Below are 18,672 nucleotides of genomic sequence, written 5' to 3' on the forward strand. Positions count from 1 at the left end.
TAATTGATAGGCCTTTGTGTTTTCTACCTTTGATTATTATGAATAATGTTGCTATGGATAATTATTTAGAATTTTTTGTGTGAACAATATTTTCAATTCACTTGGGTATATATCTAGGAATGGAATTACTGGGTCATTTGGTAACTGTTTAACTTCTTGAGGAACTCCCAAAGCACAATTTTTCATTTCTACCACTGGGGCATAAGGGTTCCAATTTCTCTACATGCTAACACTCATTATTGTCCGTCTCTTTGATTACAGATTTGCATTTCCCTAATGATGAATGACGTTGACCATCTTCTCATGTGTTTATTGGCCATTTGTATATCTTCTTTGGAGAAATCTCAATTCACCCTTTGTCCCTTTTTAAATTAGGTTATGTTTTTTGTTGAATTGTCAGAGATTTTATATATCTTTACTACAAGTCCATTATTAAATTTCAAATATTTTCTCCTATTCTGAAGGTATATTTTCATTTTCTTCCTTTCATTTTTTTCCTAATCCTGGCCGAAGTGTATGTTTATTGATTTGAGAGAAGGGAGAGAGAGAGAAACATAGATCGGTTGCTTCCCATACACACTCTCACTGGGGATTGAACCAGCAACTCCTTGGTGCACAGGACACTCCAACCAACTGAGCCACGGTGGCTAAGGCCACCGTTACTTTTCAGGAAGATGTTTGTTATATTGAGAAATTTCCCTTCCATTTCTAGCTTGTTGAGAGTTTTTTTTCTTTTTTAACACGAATGGGTTTTGAATTCTGTCAAATGATTTTTCTGCATCTATTGAGACTATCATTGTTTTGCCCTTTCATTCTGTTATGAATTACACTAACTTTTCGATGTTAAACTGCACTTTGCTTTGCTATGTATCTTATCCTCTCTTTTGCAAGGTTCAATTGGCCAATGTTTTGAGAATTTTAAAATCTCTTGATATATTCACGAGAGTTATGTAGGTAGTGTATGTTGGCTTCCTATGTTTGGAAGTGTTCCTTCCTGCTCTTTTTTTCTGAAATAGTGTAGACAGGTATTTTATCTTCTTTAAATGTCTGATAAAATGTACTGGTAAAGCCATCTGGGCCTTAAGTTTTGTTTGTGGGGAGGTTTTTGATTACAAATTCAATTTCTTTGATATTGGGCCATTTGGATTTTTTCTTCTTGTGTAAGTTTTTAAAATATTTTTTGGGAATGTGTCCATTTCACTTAAGCTGTTGAATTTATTGACATAAAGTTGTTGAAACTATCCCTTTAATATCTGTATAGTTCTATTAGCATTTTGGCTACATTAAAATTAAAATTTTTACACACAAAAATGAAGTAGAAGACAAATAATGTATCAGGGGAAAAGAAATACATACTACATGGCAGAAAAAATGTGTGTATGGGCATTCATATATATGGTAGGAGCAAACAATCTAGTTGTTATAGAATGAACCCGTGTAAGGTGGGGAGCCCAGATACTGTTACTGAAACAAGCCCCCTCCTCCGGTGTCTTTCTGTTCTTGGTTCGTCTTGCCCAACACCAGATAGGAACTGTGGCTCTCAGTGCCAGAATTTGGTGAAAAGGAAAGGAACTATTTATTGAAAAGTTATACAGGTTTTGAGTAATGGCAGAATGTCACTGTTAAAAATCTCAAAGTCCCTTTGAAACACCCACAAACACATATACGCAGTCCTGCCTTCCCCGTCTGTAGGTCAAACAAGCAGTCTTGCTTTCTCACCGAGGTTTCTAGGTAACTAAGGGAAGCAGTTTCCCGTAACCGTGAAAATGGGCTTGATAAGTAGTGTTCTCGTAGCCTTGAGTGGGCTCATATGCATAATATGAAGCTCTGTTGCATAAGATCTGTTGGCATTCTGCCAGTTTTGTTTGTATTGAGTATTTAAGGGGCTAGGGGATCCCTGCTGGGTGCCATGCTGGGTGCCACGTAGAGACATGCAGGGGGACACAAAGTTTGCAGCATGCATGGATCACCCACCCTCGAATAAAGGCATGTCAGACATCCCAAAGGCTCCTTGAATATTCTTCTGTCTGCTGGAATACCATGAACCTGTCTGGCCTTGACAGGCTGGAACATACCCCCTTTGCCCAACCAAGACAGTCAGGGGTGCCATATCTCAGGAAAAAGAAATAGAAGTCTGTAGCTCAGCTAGACTCCTGGTTCCTCCCAGTAGTCCGTGCTCAGCTGGGCAGGTCTCCTGCGGTTCCTAGCAGCATCAGCTGTGTCTCTACAATCTCCAGTTCTTAATCCAAAACCACGTGGCACCTCCTCATGGCCCACCAGTGAGACTCCTTTCACCCCTTTCCTTTCTGTAGGGTCTTACATTGTCCTCTCATCCCTTGTGGCAGCCCGCCTTTAGTTTAAATCCCAGTCTGGGACCTCCATAACCCCATTTCCGACTCCTCTCACAATCAGCTACACCTGCTGGCACTCTGAACCACCTCCAAGCTCTCACACAGACAAGGTAGCCAGGGAAGCTGCCTCCCAGTTACATGCATACCTTTCTGGCTCCACTCGGGCTGGAAGACTAGTCTGCCATTACTGATATGCAAAACAACTCTCAAAGACCCTGCTTCATGTCTCCTATCCCCCAGCCAGACTTGTGGGGGGGGGGTGCTGGCTGTACCCCATTTCATAGTGACAGAAAAAGGGAATTACACTTCAGTGTGACAATTATCACGAGGCACACAGAGAACACATAGGAAGGATACATAGCCCGATTTGGGGAGTCAGAATCATGATGTTCAAGTGATGAATTAGATCATTCAACTTCAGGTAAATTAGTATAATCAAACTTACATACACTTAAAAAGCTGAGACTTAGATCTCAGACATAATTACTGCACACTGGTTATCTAGCTATAAGGGCTGTAGTCAACTGACCCCCTCTTTCAGTGGTACATCTTCAATTAAAAAAGAAAACACAAGGCCCTGGCCAGGCGGCTCAGTTAGTTGGAGCATCGTCTCACACACCAAAAGGTTGTGGGTTCCGTCCCCACTCAGGGCACATACCTTGGTTGTCGGTTTGATCCCTGGTTGGAGGGCGTATGGGAGGCAACTGATCAATGTTTCTCTCTCACATCGGTGTTTCTTTTTCTCCCTTCCCCTCTCTAAAATCAATGAACATATCCTCGGGTGAGGAATAAAAAAAAACAAAACCCACAACTTTATTTTTATAAAAATGACATATTCATTATTTAAAATTCAAACAAGATAGAAAAGTTCAAAAGGTAAAAAGTCACTTGCATTTTGGCCAACAGACTTCCAGATCACTTTGTACACTTGCATTCACATATATACACACTCATGTTGGTATTACACTATTCATGCGGACCTTTATTCTTTTTTCTGGGAAAAATACCCAACATATACGCTATGGTCACATTTTCATGTAAAAAGGGATTTACATCATTGTTTCTAATGGTTCAACAGTATTCCATTGTACCCATGCACCAAAATTTAATGTCTTAGTGAGGGCACTTATGTTGTTTCCAGAAACACCTGTCATAAAAAAGGGAGTGAGGAACATCTTTGTGAGTCTGTTTAGTTTTTGCTCCGTTCCTTGGAGCAAATGACTATGATCTGAGATTACTGGGGCAGAAGTCAGTGCTTACGTTAAATTTTGGTAAGTGAGGTTGTATCGATTTCAACTTCACATCAGCAGTGCACAGCAGTAACTGTACCACCATATCCCTGTCTACAGACGGACAGAAAAGGGTCTGTTTGGAAGGTGACCATCTTCTCATTTGTGAACTAGATGTTTTTCTTGCTTTAGGAATGTCCTTTTGATATCCTTTGCCAATTACTTATTTTGACGTTAAATTTCAAAATTGAATATTTTATGAAGTCTTTGTATATTAGGAATATTTTTCCTTCTGTTTCCATATGATATGCATTTATTTTCCACTGGTTCATTATTTGTAGGTAGAGGATTACAACTTTATTTGGTTAATTTTTTTGTATTTTTCCCTTTATGGTTTCTGTTTTGTGTCATACTTAGAAAAAGCCTCTCTCCATTCAAGATTATAAAGATATTCACCTCAATTTTTAAAAATATTTTTATGTTTTCACTCTTTACATTCTTGACCCATCTGGTACTTACTTGAGAAACTATATGTAAAGCCTGTCACCAATAGTCAGTCATTTTCAGATCATCTTCTTCCCACTGACCAATGATTTGTAATGTGTAGTTTACTGATTACGTCTGAGACTTCTGAGTCAGACTACCTGGCTTCCACACTTGGCAGTAACGTTTCTGGGTAATGCTGTATACTTGAGATAATTAGAGGGTTAAATAAGATAACCCGAAATAGTGCTCCACGATTTGACAAGTAAGTGCTCAGGAAATGTGAGCTGTTACTATCAAACACTCATACATGCACAGCAGCATATTGCTGGATATATCTCCCATTTGCACGGATATATCTCCCATTATCTATGTGATCCATCCACTAACAACCCATTACTCAATTCCCTGCGATATCTAATAGCTCTGCTTTGCTCATTTCAACAAAACGGTCATATCTCAGTTGACTTTTTAAAAAGACTTTATACAAATCTATCTCAGTTGCCTTTCTAATCATAACGAGAGCCCCCCAAAATGTTAACCTTGGGGGTAAAAATAAGCTGTGTTTCCCAATGTAGTGAGTCAAAACCCAATCCCAGGCACTGAACAAACATGGGGGAGCGGGGCGGTACCTATTTCTTCCACCACCTATTCTGAAAGGCTGAAACCTCTACCTTATTTCAGCCGCTGGCCTGTAACTGAAGTTCTCAAAAGCTAGTTCCTTTTCTTTCAAGCCTAGTTATAACCTGAAGACAGTTCACAGTGGGGCACCAAACTGGAGGTTAACCACGCAAAAGTGAGCACGGGGTGCGGGGCGGGGCCTGGGCTTGGGCCTGGCCTGGCTGTTCTTGGGTTCCTGACAGCAAGCTGAGCCAACTCCCCACTGCTGGGCTGACCTCAGGATCCAGTAAATCTGCACCGTCAGCACGAAGGCAGGCGGGGGTGGCGGCAGTACGACTCGGAGCCCTCAAAGTGTGGTAAGATCTGGCAGAGGGAAGGAGAAACGCGAAAAGGGGAGAGAAACCAGGGGGAAGAGGCGAGGCAGATGGGCTTCCTGCTCAATCACGCGCCTCATTCTGGCTCCGTAAGCAAGTGGCGCCTCGCGGATTTTCCGTTCCCTTGGGATCAGGGCATCTATCTCCGCATCCTCCAGCTGCCCTCTCCGAGCGTTGCCTTGGCCCCAGTTGCTGGGGTTGTGGGTAACCTAACTCGCTGGCTCCTCCCCCTAACGGCGTCGCGGCGTTGGTGACGTCACTGAGGGCGGGACTTCCGGCTTCGCGCGTCCTTAGATTTCGTGACCCAGGCCACCTCTTGGGTCTTGAGGGGCGGCCGGCCCAGGGATGAGTTCTGGGGGTGGCACCTCGGCCGGACGTCCTGCAAGGCTGCCCCCGCACCTTTGAGAAAGCCTGTCCGCTGAGGAGCGGGGCTTTTCTCTGCCGCCCCCACCGCCCTCTCCGCCTTGAGACCTCTCCCGGGGATCCCTTCGATCTTCCTGGGGTCCGGAGTCCGAGGGGTGTGCTCGGGAGTCCTCCTCTGTCTCTTCAGCCTACGCCGCGAGCCGCCTCCAGGACCTCACAGGCGTGCCGGGCAGGGCGAGCACCCCGCGTGTAAACCGGATCCTTCGCCCCAATGCCCCGGCGAGAAGAATTGAGTGGGTGCTGGTGGTTGGAGCTCTGGAGGTGTCCCTTGGTGGCGATCGTGGAAAGAACACTGGTCACTGTTAAGTTTTTTGTCTGCACGCTACAAGGCCCTGTGTGAGTCTGGTACGTACCATCTTTTTTGGGGACACTATCTTGTCCATATAGTGGAATGCTCATTCATTTTTCTTGTTCAAAACTTGCCCTTAAATTACATTTTTCTTGTAATGTAACGGGGGCAGGTGTTAGAAAAGTGAGATGTGATACGGTTGTGAGATGTGGTTTGTAGCCAATGCAATGAACGTGAAACTTAAGAAAACATTTTTTTTCCTTTTATAGATTCTAGAGAGAGGGGAAGGGAGGGAGAAAGAGAGAGAGAGAAACATTAGTGTGAGAGAGAAGCATCCAGCATACATTGTTGGCTCTTGCAGGCGCCCGGACTGGAGCCCGAACCACCAACCCAGGCAGGTGCCCTGACAGGGAATGGAACCGGGACCTTTGGGTTTGCGGGTGTACGCCCAACCTCCTGAGCCACACCGGCTCCAGCGTGGTGCTTGTGTGGCCAGTTACTGGCTAACCTGTGGTACCTCCAGTTTAATCTGTGATAAAAATGGTATGCTACCATTTTCCTTGACCCTGAAGACAATTTTAACAGTGATCTTGGCTGCTGTTACAGAGATAATGTCTAGAATATGAAAGTGAATGCTGGGCCTAACTGGACACTGATGAATCCTTAGTGTCCAGCTTTTGACCGTAATAAATGGGCACTTAGCTCTGAAAAATACCCACTGCTAAGTATTTTAAAAGCCTCTGGTCACATTAGTTGTAATGATGAAGATCTTTCAGTAAAATCTCAAAATTCTAGGATAACAAGAAACTTGTTCATAATCTCTTCAATAGGATATAGTTTTTAATATGTTCAGACTATCAGCACAAAATACTTGAGTAGATCTAAAACTGAGTGGTTAAAGCATTACTTCTGTTACCAAGCAACATCTGTCAACAAGGCCAATATTCAATTAGAATATATTTAGATGTACCCTAAAATGATCTGGAGTCAGAATTCTCTAAATTCCTGGGGTTAGCCTGTAAGTGGTTACAGTTAATAGTCACCTTTTGTATTGAGGTTTCATTTCAAACTCATTTTGTTTAGGATTATTAGAATGTTTTCAATTTCAGTGTCATACAGCATTCTCCAGAGAGTTACACAAGGGCCACCGGCTGAATACGGCCCTCCACCTTGTTTTATCCAGCCAGGTACCTTGTTTCTTCTACCTGGTGGTAGTGCTGAGCTCCTGCCCCTAGTTAAGGAGTAGTTTCATTTACACAGTCCTAAAATTACACTCGGCCCTTTGAAGGCAACTGTGAGGCTGATGTGGCCCCCAGTAAAAATGAGTTTGACACCCCTGCAAACCTACTATGTGCTTTTTCCTTTTCTTACCAGTCTTTGTGTCATTCTGCCTACCTGGCCTGGTTAGATAGGACAAGGGCGTCAAAGTCTGGGCCATTCTTACTAAATACTGTTCTTGCTAAGTGTTAAAATGTAGCACAATATTTTGCAGACCAGCTGTAAAAAATGATGAGATTGACAAGAACTGTAAGTGTAACCAACTGAAATCAATCTATAATTGACCAAATATTTTTTATAAGCAATGGCTGAGCCTCCCTTTGGGAAGGCAGAGCTTTGAATATGAATTATTTGTCTCCCATACTTGCTTCAAATAAATAAAACTGCCTTGCCTTTTTGACTAGAGTTCCCTAAATATGGAACCCCTTGAGTTTTGTAACAACCTGATTTCTTCTTTCCTAAAATCTAAACTGTACCTTTTCTTTGAAGTTGAATTCCGAACTCTGTAGGCAAAGAAAAATTCTCTGCCCTCTTGGGGTCTTTGGCTGAGCCTAAGAATTAAATTGATGTAAGACAGATTAACAGGATAAAAGCATCCAAGTTAAAAAAAATACCTGTACATGGGGGCTTCACAGGAGAATGAGGGCCTGAAGAAGTGACCAGACCAGATAGCTTTTATGCCTTTTAGACAAATAATAAATTTGTGAAAAATTGACAAGACAGAGGGTTTTGGGTGAGAAGTAGTCAATTGTGGAGAAGTGACTAGGAAGATAAGGATCAGTTTAACAAGGTTTGTACCCAGTTCTGGGCTTGGATTCCTCATCTCTGGTGATAAGAATGTCTTCCTTCTTACAGGGAGGACACCTTTCACATGGGAATTATATCTCCTGCTTTCAGGAAGAAAAAGGAGGGTCAGAGTGCCTCTCTTGAACCTACTGTTTCTCCTGTGCTTTTAATTCAAAATAATCAGCATACTGAAGTGGCATATTTTGGGGTGACATGCTCTGAACTCCTTCACCTTTAAAATCCCATAATATGTATTTGTCAGTCATACTTACTTGATACTTGTACTTTATATTGTATTTAAAAAAATAATTTCTATGTATTTGTTCTGTTCCTAACTAGATTGTAAGCTCCTTAAGGGCAGGACATCAGATCTCAATGCACTGTATTCTTAGTATCTTCCAAACAGAAGTTGCTGAGTATATGTTCCTTAGAGATGAGAAATGTGCATTTATACTCTTGCTCCCCCCACCCTGCCCTGCCCTGTATAGTGAAAGTAAAAGAAAATATTTGAGTGTAACTGGGGGAAGAAGGGCAGCTGTAAACTGTAAGAAAGGGGATTAAGGAGAGGAGATGCATTGGAATCAGAGGGAAAGGTTCTGTTCCTAGAAAGTACGAATATTTGAGAATTTCCCATGGCGATATCACTAGTGAGGGCTCCCTGGGGAAAGCCTGCCACTCCTCCCAGTGGTCAATTCCTGGTTCCCCAGTAGCATCTTCTGTATTCTACTCTACTCTACTCAGAGTCTCAGTATTTAAAAATATTTCCTCCCCACCTCCCATTCCTCTCCTCTCCCTCTCTCCCTCCTTCCCTTCTTCTATCCCCCTTTCCCATTTTACCTCTTTCCATTTTACTATTTACCTGGTCAAGACTTAATTTATGAAATTATGTCAAGACTTTCATTGGTTCTCTTAAGTTTTATATTTTTCCATCAGGACGCCTCTCTGATCATGGAGAAATCACAGACTGTATAGTCTAGCATTCCTTTTTTAGTTTGGCTAAGATATAATCCAGGACGAAGAATATATTAAGGAAGTGTCCAGTTATTTGCTTTTTATATATTGTAACTTCAAATTGCTTTTGGATTAAAATCATAGAATTGGGAGGAACGGACACCTAGCCATTCCTTTTTGGAAAGTGCCTACCACCTTCAAATTAATGCCTTTAAGTAAAATCTACATTCTTTTTATAGTCTCGCTGTAAATCCTCTATCTGATGCTTATAACAAAGAGTTACTTCAGTTAAAGGTATAAAAATGTTGAGTCTCGAGTACTTTTATAAATCTTTGATTCTCTAGTTTCTTAGTGAGTTTGCTGAGCTAGCTTCTGAGTTGTTCGTTGCCCAGTAACACAATTGCACTACAACATAGCAACCGCTGAAAGCATTAGCACTGGTCTACAGGGATTTCCCTGATTAAGCTGCCGTGTCTCTGTCTCGTGTTCACATTTAGTCTTTCTCAACTGAACCACATTTTGTTAAGGCAGGCATTTGGGGTATGTTAAAGGGCGTACAATATAATTTATTTTTTGGAGTGTGACATTATAATAGGCACATTGTTTATCACATACAGATGCACGGTAAATATATGTTGAAATTATAGTGTGTGAAGGACATGTCAAACAACTGGTTCAATTAAAGATTAGTCTGTTCTGGACAGAAAAGCTCTTAAGTAATAATTAACATTAGTTGTCCAAAACTGATATAGCCAGACAGAGCTAGGGTAGATAAAGTTGAAATGGTCCTTTTAAAGAACAATTGTATATTACTTTCGGAGGTTCATGGAAAGAACAAGTATAAATGACCCATGGACATGGACAACAGGGTGGGGATTGATTATGGGAATGGGGAGGGGGGCAGGGGAGAGCAACGGCGGGGGAAAATTGGGACAACTGTAATAGAACAACAATAAAAAATAAAAATGCAAAATGTTTAGAAGAAAAAGGAAAGCTTATATCAATAAGCATGAATTTATAGGTATCATGATTTTGTGGGAAGAGAATTGTGATTCAGGAGACCAAGGCTTGACTAAGTCACTTACCCTTTCTTGCCCTGTTTTCCCATCTGAATAAATAAATTCCTGAAGGTTCCTTTCAGAATTGTATGCTTCAAATTTAAAACAACTTTTATTTTTCTTGGTCGTTGGTTTAGTCATTATTTGAGTGCCACTTACGTGTCAGCGCTGTGCCAGATACTGAGACTTGTGACTGGTGTCTGGAATGAGAGCAACTAAGCCCTTAACCTGTAGTGTCTGCACTAATTCTGGGTAGTTAGTGTCCATTAAATTTTGGGACACCCATTTGGTGTCTAGAGTATTGGAGAATTGGTTGGTGTTAGGGAAAAAACCCACACACATTTGGTGTTAGAAGTGTTGTGACTAAAAACAGTTCAGAATTGTTTTTAACCTTTAAGAAACTGCCAAAGTGTTTTTCAAAGTGACTGTAGCATTTACATTCCTACCAGATAAGTATAAGAATTACAGTTTCTCCATATCCTCACCAACACTTGGTGTCATCTGTCTTTTTGATTATAGCCATTTTAGTAGTATCTCATTGGGGTTTTAATTTGCGTTTCCGTAAACACAAACGATGTTGAGCTTTTCATGTGCCTATTAGCCATTTATAAGTCTTTTCTGGTGGAATGTCTGCTCAAGTCTTTTGCCCATTTTTTAGCTGGGGTTTTTTTTTTTTTTTTGGTCTTACCATTGAATTGTAAAAATTTATATTTTCTGGATAAAAGTGCTTTATTTGACAGATATTTACAAAGATTTTTTGCCCAGTCTGTGGCTTGTTTTCTTATTTTTACTGGTGTCTTTGAAGTGCAGACTGTTTTAATGAAGTGTTGAACTTTTTGTTTAATTCAAAGTCACAAAGATTTTCTTCTGCAATTTCTTTTAGCTCCTTTGTTTAGATCTAGGATCCATGTTGAATTAACCGTTGTGTATGGTATAAGATAAGGTCTAAGTTCTTTCTGTTTTTTATGTCAAGTAGATGATAAGTTGTCCTAGTGCCATTTGTTAAAAAGGTTGTTGTCCCTTGAATTGTATTGGTACATTTGTAAAAAATCTGTTGCTTATAATGTAAGCGTTTATTTTTAGAACCTCAATTTTGTTCCATCCATATATTAAATCCTACCTTAACTCCAATACCACACTGTTTTGATTACTGTGTGTTATAGTATGTTTCAAATGGGTAGTGTAAATCCTCCCAACTTTTCAAAAGTGATTCTGGATCCTTTCGATTTACATATAAAATTTGAGATCAGCTTGTCAATTTCTACAAAAAAAATCATTTGCAGAGATTTGATATGATTTGCATTGAATCCATAGATCAGTGTGGAAAGAATTGCTAACTTAATTGAGTCTTCCAACCCATGAATATGTAATGTCTTTCTATTATTTAGCTGTTTAATTTCTCTCAACAATGTGTTTTAGTTTTAAATATATAAATCTTAACACTTTTATTAAATATATTCCTAAAAATTTGATAATTTTTGATGCTATTGGGAATGGAGTTTTTATAATTTGAATTTAAGATTGTTCATTGCTAGCATGTAGAAATGAATCAATTTTGTATATTGTTTCTGAATAAATGACCATGTTTATGAATAAAACAATTCTATTTTCTTTCTTTCCAATCTGAATGTTAATGCACCTTGTCATTCACTTTGCCCTATAGAATGGGCTAGATCCTCTACTAAGATGTTGAATAGATGTGTTGAGAGTGCGTTGCATCACTCCTGGTCTTAGAGGGGAAACTATGCAAATTTTCACTATGTGTGATGTTAGCTGTAGGTTTTCTGTAGATGCCTTTTATTAGGTTTGAGGAAGTTCCATCTGTTCCTAGTTTGTTGAGAGTTTTTAATCATGAGTGAGTGCTGGATTTTGTCAGATTTTTTTCCTGTATCCTATGAAATGATTATGTGATATGGTATATTACATTAATTGATTTTCAGAGGTTAAGCCAACCTTTTATTCCTGGGATAAGTTTCATTGAATCATGCTGTGTAGTCTTTTTTATATGTTAACTAAATTTGGTTTTCCTAAATTTTGTTAAGGAATTTGTGTGTATGTTCATGGGAGAATTATAGTCATGTGCTGCTTAGCAATGGGAATACGTTCTGAGAAGTGCATCATTAGGTGATTTAGTCATTGGGCAAACATCATAGAGTGAACTTAAATAAACCTAGATGGTACAGCCTGCCACCCGCCTAGGCTGTGGTGTAACCTATTGCTCCTGGGCTACACGCCTGTACAGCATATTACTGTAGGCAGTTGTTGCACAATGTTAAGTAATTGTATCTAAACATAGAAAAGATAATGATGGTCCCTCTTTTAGCCTTTATTCTGGTAATTTGTCTCTTTTGTCTTACTTTCGTGGTGAATCTAGCTAAGAGTTTGTCAACTTTGTTGATATTTTCAAAGAGATATCTTCTATTTTACTGATATTTTCCCCCTAGTTTTCTATTCTGTTTCACTGATTTCCACCCTAACTTTATTATATTCTTTTTTTTTGTAAGTTTCCCACCCCCACCACCCACCCCCATTTTCCAACGATGGAAGCTAAGATTACTCATAGTAAATTTTTAAAAAATTTTTATTGTTATTCAATTACAGTTGTATGCCTTTTCTCCCCATCCCTCCACCCCACCCCAGCTGAACCCACCTCCCTCCCCCACCTCCACCCTGGTATATTTACACAAGGGAATTCTATGCAGCAGAGAGAAAGAAGGAGCTCCTACCCTTTGCAACAGCATGGATGGAACTGGAGAGCATTATGCTAAGTGAAATAAGCCAGACGGTGAGGGACAAATACCATATGATCTCACCTTTAACTAGAAGCTAAGATTATTAATTTGAGGCCTTCTAAGTGTTTAAAGCTGTAAATTTCCCTCTAAGCACAGCTTTAACTGCATTTTATAAATTTTGATATGCTATTTTTTTGTTTTTATTCAATCCAAATATATTTTAAAAACGTTCTGTGTGACTTCCTTGATCCATGGGTGTTTTTGAAGTGTATTGTTTAACTTACCAGTATTTGAGGGTGTTGCCATATTTCTTTTGTTGTGGACCTCTAATTCCATTGTGATCAGATAACATACTTTTACTGATTTCAGTGTTTGAGATTTGTTTTGTGTCCAGCATATGGTGTATCAAAGAGAATGTCCCATGTATGTGTGAAAAGAATCTGTATTCTGCAGTTTTGGGGTATAATGTTCTGTTACGTATGTCAAGTTCATTGATAGTTTTGGTCAAGATCTCTCTTATTTCTTTGTAGATTTTCTGCCTTGTTCTATCAGTCTTTGAGTTCTACAGCTATTTTTGTTGAATTGTCCATTTCCCTTTTCACTTTTTGCTTGATGTATTTTGGGGGCTCTGTTGTTAGATTCACATACCCTTATAATTGTTTTGTCTTCCTCATATAGTGTCCTTTTGTCATTATGAAATATCCTTCTTTGTCTTTTGTAACATTTCTTGTCTTAAATACCATTTTATCTTCATGGTACTATAGCTACTCAATGTAGTATTTTCATGGTTATTCTTTTGATGGTGTATTATTTTTATCCTTCTGTTTTAACATTTTTATGCCCTAAATATAAGAATATGTCTTGTAGACAGCATACTGTTGGGCCTTGTTTTTTAATTCGGTCTTAAATTCTCTGCCTTTTGAATGGGGATATTTAGTCCATTTGCATTTTTTTTAAAGATTTTTATTTATTTTTTAGAGAGGGGAAGGGAGGGAGAAGGAGAGGGAGAGAAACATCAATGTCTAGTTGCCTCTTGTGCACCCCCTACTGGAGACCTGGCCTGCAACAGAGGCATGTGACCTAGACTGGGAATCGAACTGGTGACCCTTTGATTTGCAGGCTGGCTCTCAACCACTGAGCCACACCAGCCAGGGCCATTCATATTTAATATATTGACTTCACATTTTCTATTTTGTAATTTGTTTTCTGTTTGTCTCATGATATTTTTTCTTTTCCTTGTTTACTGACTTTGTGTGTTAAATATTTTTTACTGTATCTTTTAATTTTTCTGTTGATCCCTTTTACAATATCATGTTATTTTCATAGTGGTTGCTCTAGGGATTGTAATATGCATTTTAACTTATTATAGTTTCCTTCAGAATAATAACTAACTTCTGGTAAACTCTAGAAATTTTGCTCTAATCTTTCTCTTCCTTTTTTTGTGCTGTTATTGTCTTACATATTATAGCTATGCATATTATAAACCCAACAACACAGTACTTTAATTATTGCTTTATACAATCTTGTTTCTTTAGAAGTGAAAAAAAGATGAGAACAATATATTTTTAGAGTCTTTATTTACTTATATAATTACAGTTTATGGCATCCTTTATTTCTTCCTTGAATTTGTTGACTTCTGGTATAACTTCTCTTCAGTCAGAAGGTCTTCCTTTACTATTCCTCACAAGGCATTTATCACAGCAACAAATTCTGTGTCCTTGTTTATCTGAAAATATACTTATTTCACTATCATTTTTGGAGGACATTTTTGCTGAATACAGAATTTTTAGTTGAGAGCTTTTTGCATTTGTTCAAATTTCATGTTTTTCTTTTTTTACCCCCAGCCTCATTGTTTCTGATGGGATGCCAGTTAATTATATTATTGTTCCCCTGTATGTGGTGAGTCATTTTGGTGTTGCTCCTTCCAAGGTTTTTTTCCTTTGTCTTTGTCTGTCAGCAGTTTGACTGTGATGTCTTGGTGTTGATATCCTTGTGTTGGATTTTCTGGGCTTCCTGGACAAACAATGGTTTTCATTGAACGTGGGACATTTTCAGCAATTATTTAAAAAATTTTTTTCCTGCCTCCTGTCTATTTTCTCTTTTTCTGGAAATCTTATTACATGTATGTTGATGCACTTTATATGGTCCCAGAGACCTCTGAAGTTCTGTTCATTTCTTTCAATCTTTTTTCTCTCTCTGTTCTTTACACTGGATACTTTCTGTTGATCTACAAGTTCATTGTTTCTGTTTTCTGTCATTTCAAATCTAATGTTGAGTTTCTCTAGTGACGTTTTAAATTTCAGTAATTATACTTTTCAACTTCTTTTAGAATTTCCATGTTTTAAAAAAAATATTTTTTTATTGAGATTTTCAATCCTCTGAACCATTCTCATTATACTTTCATTGAACTTTCAGAAAGAATTCCTTCAGTTCGTTGAATAAGTAGTCCTCCTATTTCCACAGGGGATACATTCAAGACCCTAGTGGTTAGCTGAATCTGCAGATAGCAGCAAATCCCACATACATATGGTAATGTTTAATTTAAAAATTAGACACAGTAAGAGATTAACAACAATAATAAAATAGAACAATTATAACAGTATGTTGTAATAAAAGTTATGTGAATGTGGTCTCTCTCTCTCTCTCTCTCTCTCTCACTCACTCTCATAATATCTGTTGTTCTATACATACAGTATGGCTATGCTGGGCATAGGGATGATTTGCATCCCAAACAGGATGGAGCAGGATGGCATGAAATTTCATGCTACTCAGAGTGGTGCAGTATTTAAACTTAGTGTTTATTTCTGGAATTTCCATTTAATATTTCAAACTGGTTGACTGTAGGTAACTAAAACCATGGAAAGTGAAACTTCCAATAAGGGGGGACTGCTTACTGTAGCTCCTTTAAAGATTTTGTCTGTTAAATCTAATATCTGGGGGTACCCAAAGACAGTTTCTGTTTGCTGTTTTGATTCCTGAGAATGGGACACCCTTGTTTTATTGTTATATATTTTTTGTTGTTAAATACTGGACATTTTAGATGATATTTTGAAGCAACTCTGTACTTTGATTTTTCTTTTGAGTTCTGTAACTGGCGGCCTAAATCAGAGGTCTGCTCTTTAACCATGCCTCACATCTAATGATCACCCTCAGGTAGGTAGTGACAGTGACGTTGCTATATTCATAGTCTGCCCCACCTTTGTAAACTCCTACGCTGGTGCTGGAGGGATGGGAGAAGTCAAAGGTAAGAACGTTTGTAGACTCATGGTCTTCTCACTCAGAGTTCATTTTTCGTGAATAAACTTGCTTTTGGTTGTTTTGTGGAGAGGATTTGTTGACCTGCTCATTCCCTCGTGCTGGAAGTGGGAAGTCTGGCTTTTGGTTTGTGTGTAGAATTTTTGTCTCAGGAGGCTAAAAATTGTCCCATAGTTATTTTATATTACACATAGTCCTTTGCACAACATTAGAAATTTATTAGCCACTACAAATGTATTTGTTGAGTTAGATTTCCTGATTTTCCTCAAGCATCAAATTAGAAGGCTTTGGAGTTGGGGGATTTCAAGCTCTGTGCAGTTTCTTACTTTCCCTGTCCTTTTGTTAAGTGGAAGAACTGCTTACCAGTCAGTCGTTTAACAAGTGTTTCTTGACTGTCCGACACGTTCCAGGTAATATGTAGAATTTGGGGTTATAAAGATGACTAAGACATAATCTCTGATCTCAAGGAGGTCTTAACCTAGTGAAGGAGATTGGCATACAAATAGCTGATTATAATATGGTGAAGTAAGTAAGTCACATTCAGGAAGAGCTCACAAGGACAGTGAGCTCAGAATGGTTTGAGGGGAATGAGAAAGGGAAGCATCCAGGAAATTACATCAGAAGGAAGTAAAAACTGAGTTCAATATAAAAATGAGTGAAGGGTGAGATTAAGAGATTGCATTAGGTAGAGGTAAGAAGTATGGTGTATTCAATAAAGTACTACGGTAGCTTAGTGTTGTTAGGGCATAAGTACATGTCAGGGAGTTGTGTGAGATGAGAATGGAAGTGTAGAGAGGATCCAGGTTGTGAAGTGTTTTGTATAATACAATATATTAAAGTTAGATTAACCTTTATTGGTCAGTTCTTCAAAACTGTGAGTGGAAAGTACCTCAGCATTCTGTAAAAGTTTGACTTGAATTTTGTTTAGTTACAATGTTTATTCCAAAAGTCACTATAAAAGATAACATGAGGTATGTCCGGAAAAAGTCCGACCATTGCTAATACAACAACAATGGTTCACACATCAATATAAACTGGCAGCTGAGGAGAGTGGACTGGAATTGCTCATGTGTGAACAATGACAACTTCACTGTACTAGTCAGTGGGGGTGGTAGATGCCGTTGAGTGAGCTGGAGTACTGTGTGATCGTTACATTCAAAATGACTGAGTGAGTAGAGCAATGAATCTGTGTCAGATTTTACCTGAAGCTTCAACATTCTTCTGGAAACTATTGAGATGATTCAGAAGGCTGCAGCTATGGGCAACTGGTGATTGGCAGCTTCATCACGACAACGCCACCAGCTCACATATCCTATCTTGTGCCCAGTTTTTTGGCAAAACATCAAATCACCTAGGTGACTCAGCCCCTCTATAGCCCAGATTTGGCGACCTGTGATTTCTGTTTTTTCCCAAAACTAAAATTACCTTTGAAAGGGAAGAGATTTCATACTGGTGGTGATATTCAGGAAAATAAGATGAGTCAGTCAATGGCAATTCCAATAAGGATTTTGCAGAGTGTTTTGAACAGTGGAAGAGATACTGGGAGAACTGTGTAAGGTCCTAAAGTACCTAGTTTGAAGGGGACTGAGGTGACATTGTCCTACGTACAGTGTTTCTTGTATCTTGTTCAATAAATGTCTGTTTTTCATAGTTCATGGCTGGATACTTTCTGCACTATAAGCCATATTTTAAAACATTGGAGAACACCAACAAAGATATTAATTGATGTGGAATTAAAGATAATGTATCTTTGAAATAAAATGTATGAACTTGAATTTTTATTAATACACATGAATAAAATGACATAGTCTGTTGTAAATATTGGAGTTCTATAAGACTTGAAAAAGAAGCCTAATGACTAAAATTGTTTGAAAACTTCTGTTGTAGGTAAAAGGGAGTTATGTTGATAGCGAGAATTTTAAGTGGTATAATAGAGTTGGTAATTAACAGCCAAATATTTTTTAGTATATTTTTGAGTATTTATTTTACAATTTTGAATGGTAGGGAATGGAATTGAGCCAGAGGCTTGAACAACAAGTCTCATTCTTTTATATCTACATGTTATCCAGTGTGAAAGAGGAGGCTTTTTCCTCTTCCTTTGGTCCTCAAGTGGACTTTTAGGTTTCCCTGTGTTTTTTTTTCCAATGACATTTTCCCTCGGATAGTAACATAATCTGTGTTTGTTGTAAAATAAGAAAAGTACAGGGAATACACACACAAAATCACACCTATCATCCAGAGATGTTACTTATTAATATTTTAGTGTCTTTGTGTTTTTCCCTATGTGTATAGTTGTGTAAATATTCTTTTTACCAAATAAGGATTATATAATCGAGAGTATTTTATAATCTGCTTTTCTCACTTCTTTAATAAACATTTCCCAAAGTTACTTAATTTTTTTCCATCACATTTTTTGAACGAAAAATTTAATTGTGAAATCATCTGGGCCTACCTACAGTTTTCTTTTAGGAAATTTTTTAACCCTAAAGTTCGTAATGTTTATTTTTAAAAACAGTTCTATTAAATATAATTAATAAATAAATTGTACATTATTAAAAGTAAACAATTTAAGTTTGATACATGTTTATACTTGGGAAACTATCATCACAGTCAAGGTGTTTAATATGTCTGTCACCCCCAAAAGGTGCCTCATGCCCTTTGTTATCCTTCCCTCTTTCCTCACCCGCTACTCACTGTTTCCCATTCCCAGGCAACCAATGACCTGCTTTCTGTTACTATGATTAATTTTCATTTCCTAGAATTTTATATAAATGGAATCATATAACATGTACTATTTTTTTGTCTAGATTTTTTCATGTGGCATAATTATTTTGAGATCCAT

At 38.4% G+C, this 18,672-nt stretch overlaps 1 protein-coding gene across 2 annotated transcripts in view; it reads left to right on the forward strand.

The window, feature by feature from the left end:
* The first annotated feature begins 4,945 nt into the window (after positions 1-4,945).
* The window catches only part of CEP83 (centrosomal protein 83), a 128,574-nt gene continuing 114,847 nt past the window's right edge, over positions 4,946-18,672 (forward strand). Inside the window, exon 1 of one of the 2 annotated variants that reach the window (XM_053920947.1) lies at positions 4,946-5,040. The gene's annotated coding sequence lies outside the window, so the exon portion shown is untranslated. Of the gene's footprint in view, positions 5,041-5,298; positions 5,827-18,672 lie in introns of those variants that run through there. The other variant, XM_053920949.2, reaches the window with a different exon arrangement.

Source organism: Desmodus rotundus, chromosome 3, assembly GCF_022682495.2.
Source record: "Desmodus rotundus isolate HL8 chromosome 3, HLdesRot8A.1, whole genome shotgun sequence".
In the NCBI taxonomy this organism is placed as follows: Eukaryota; Metazoa; Chordata; class Mammalia; order Chiroptera; family Phyllostomidae; genus Desmodus; species Desmodus rotundus.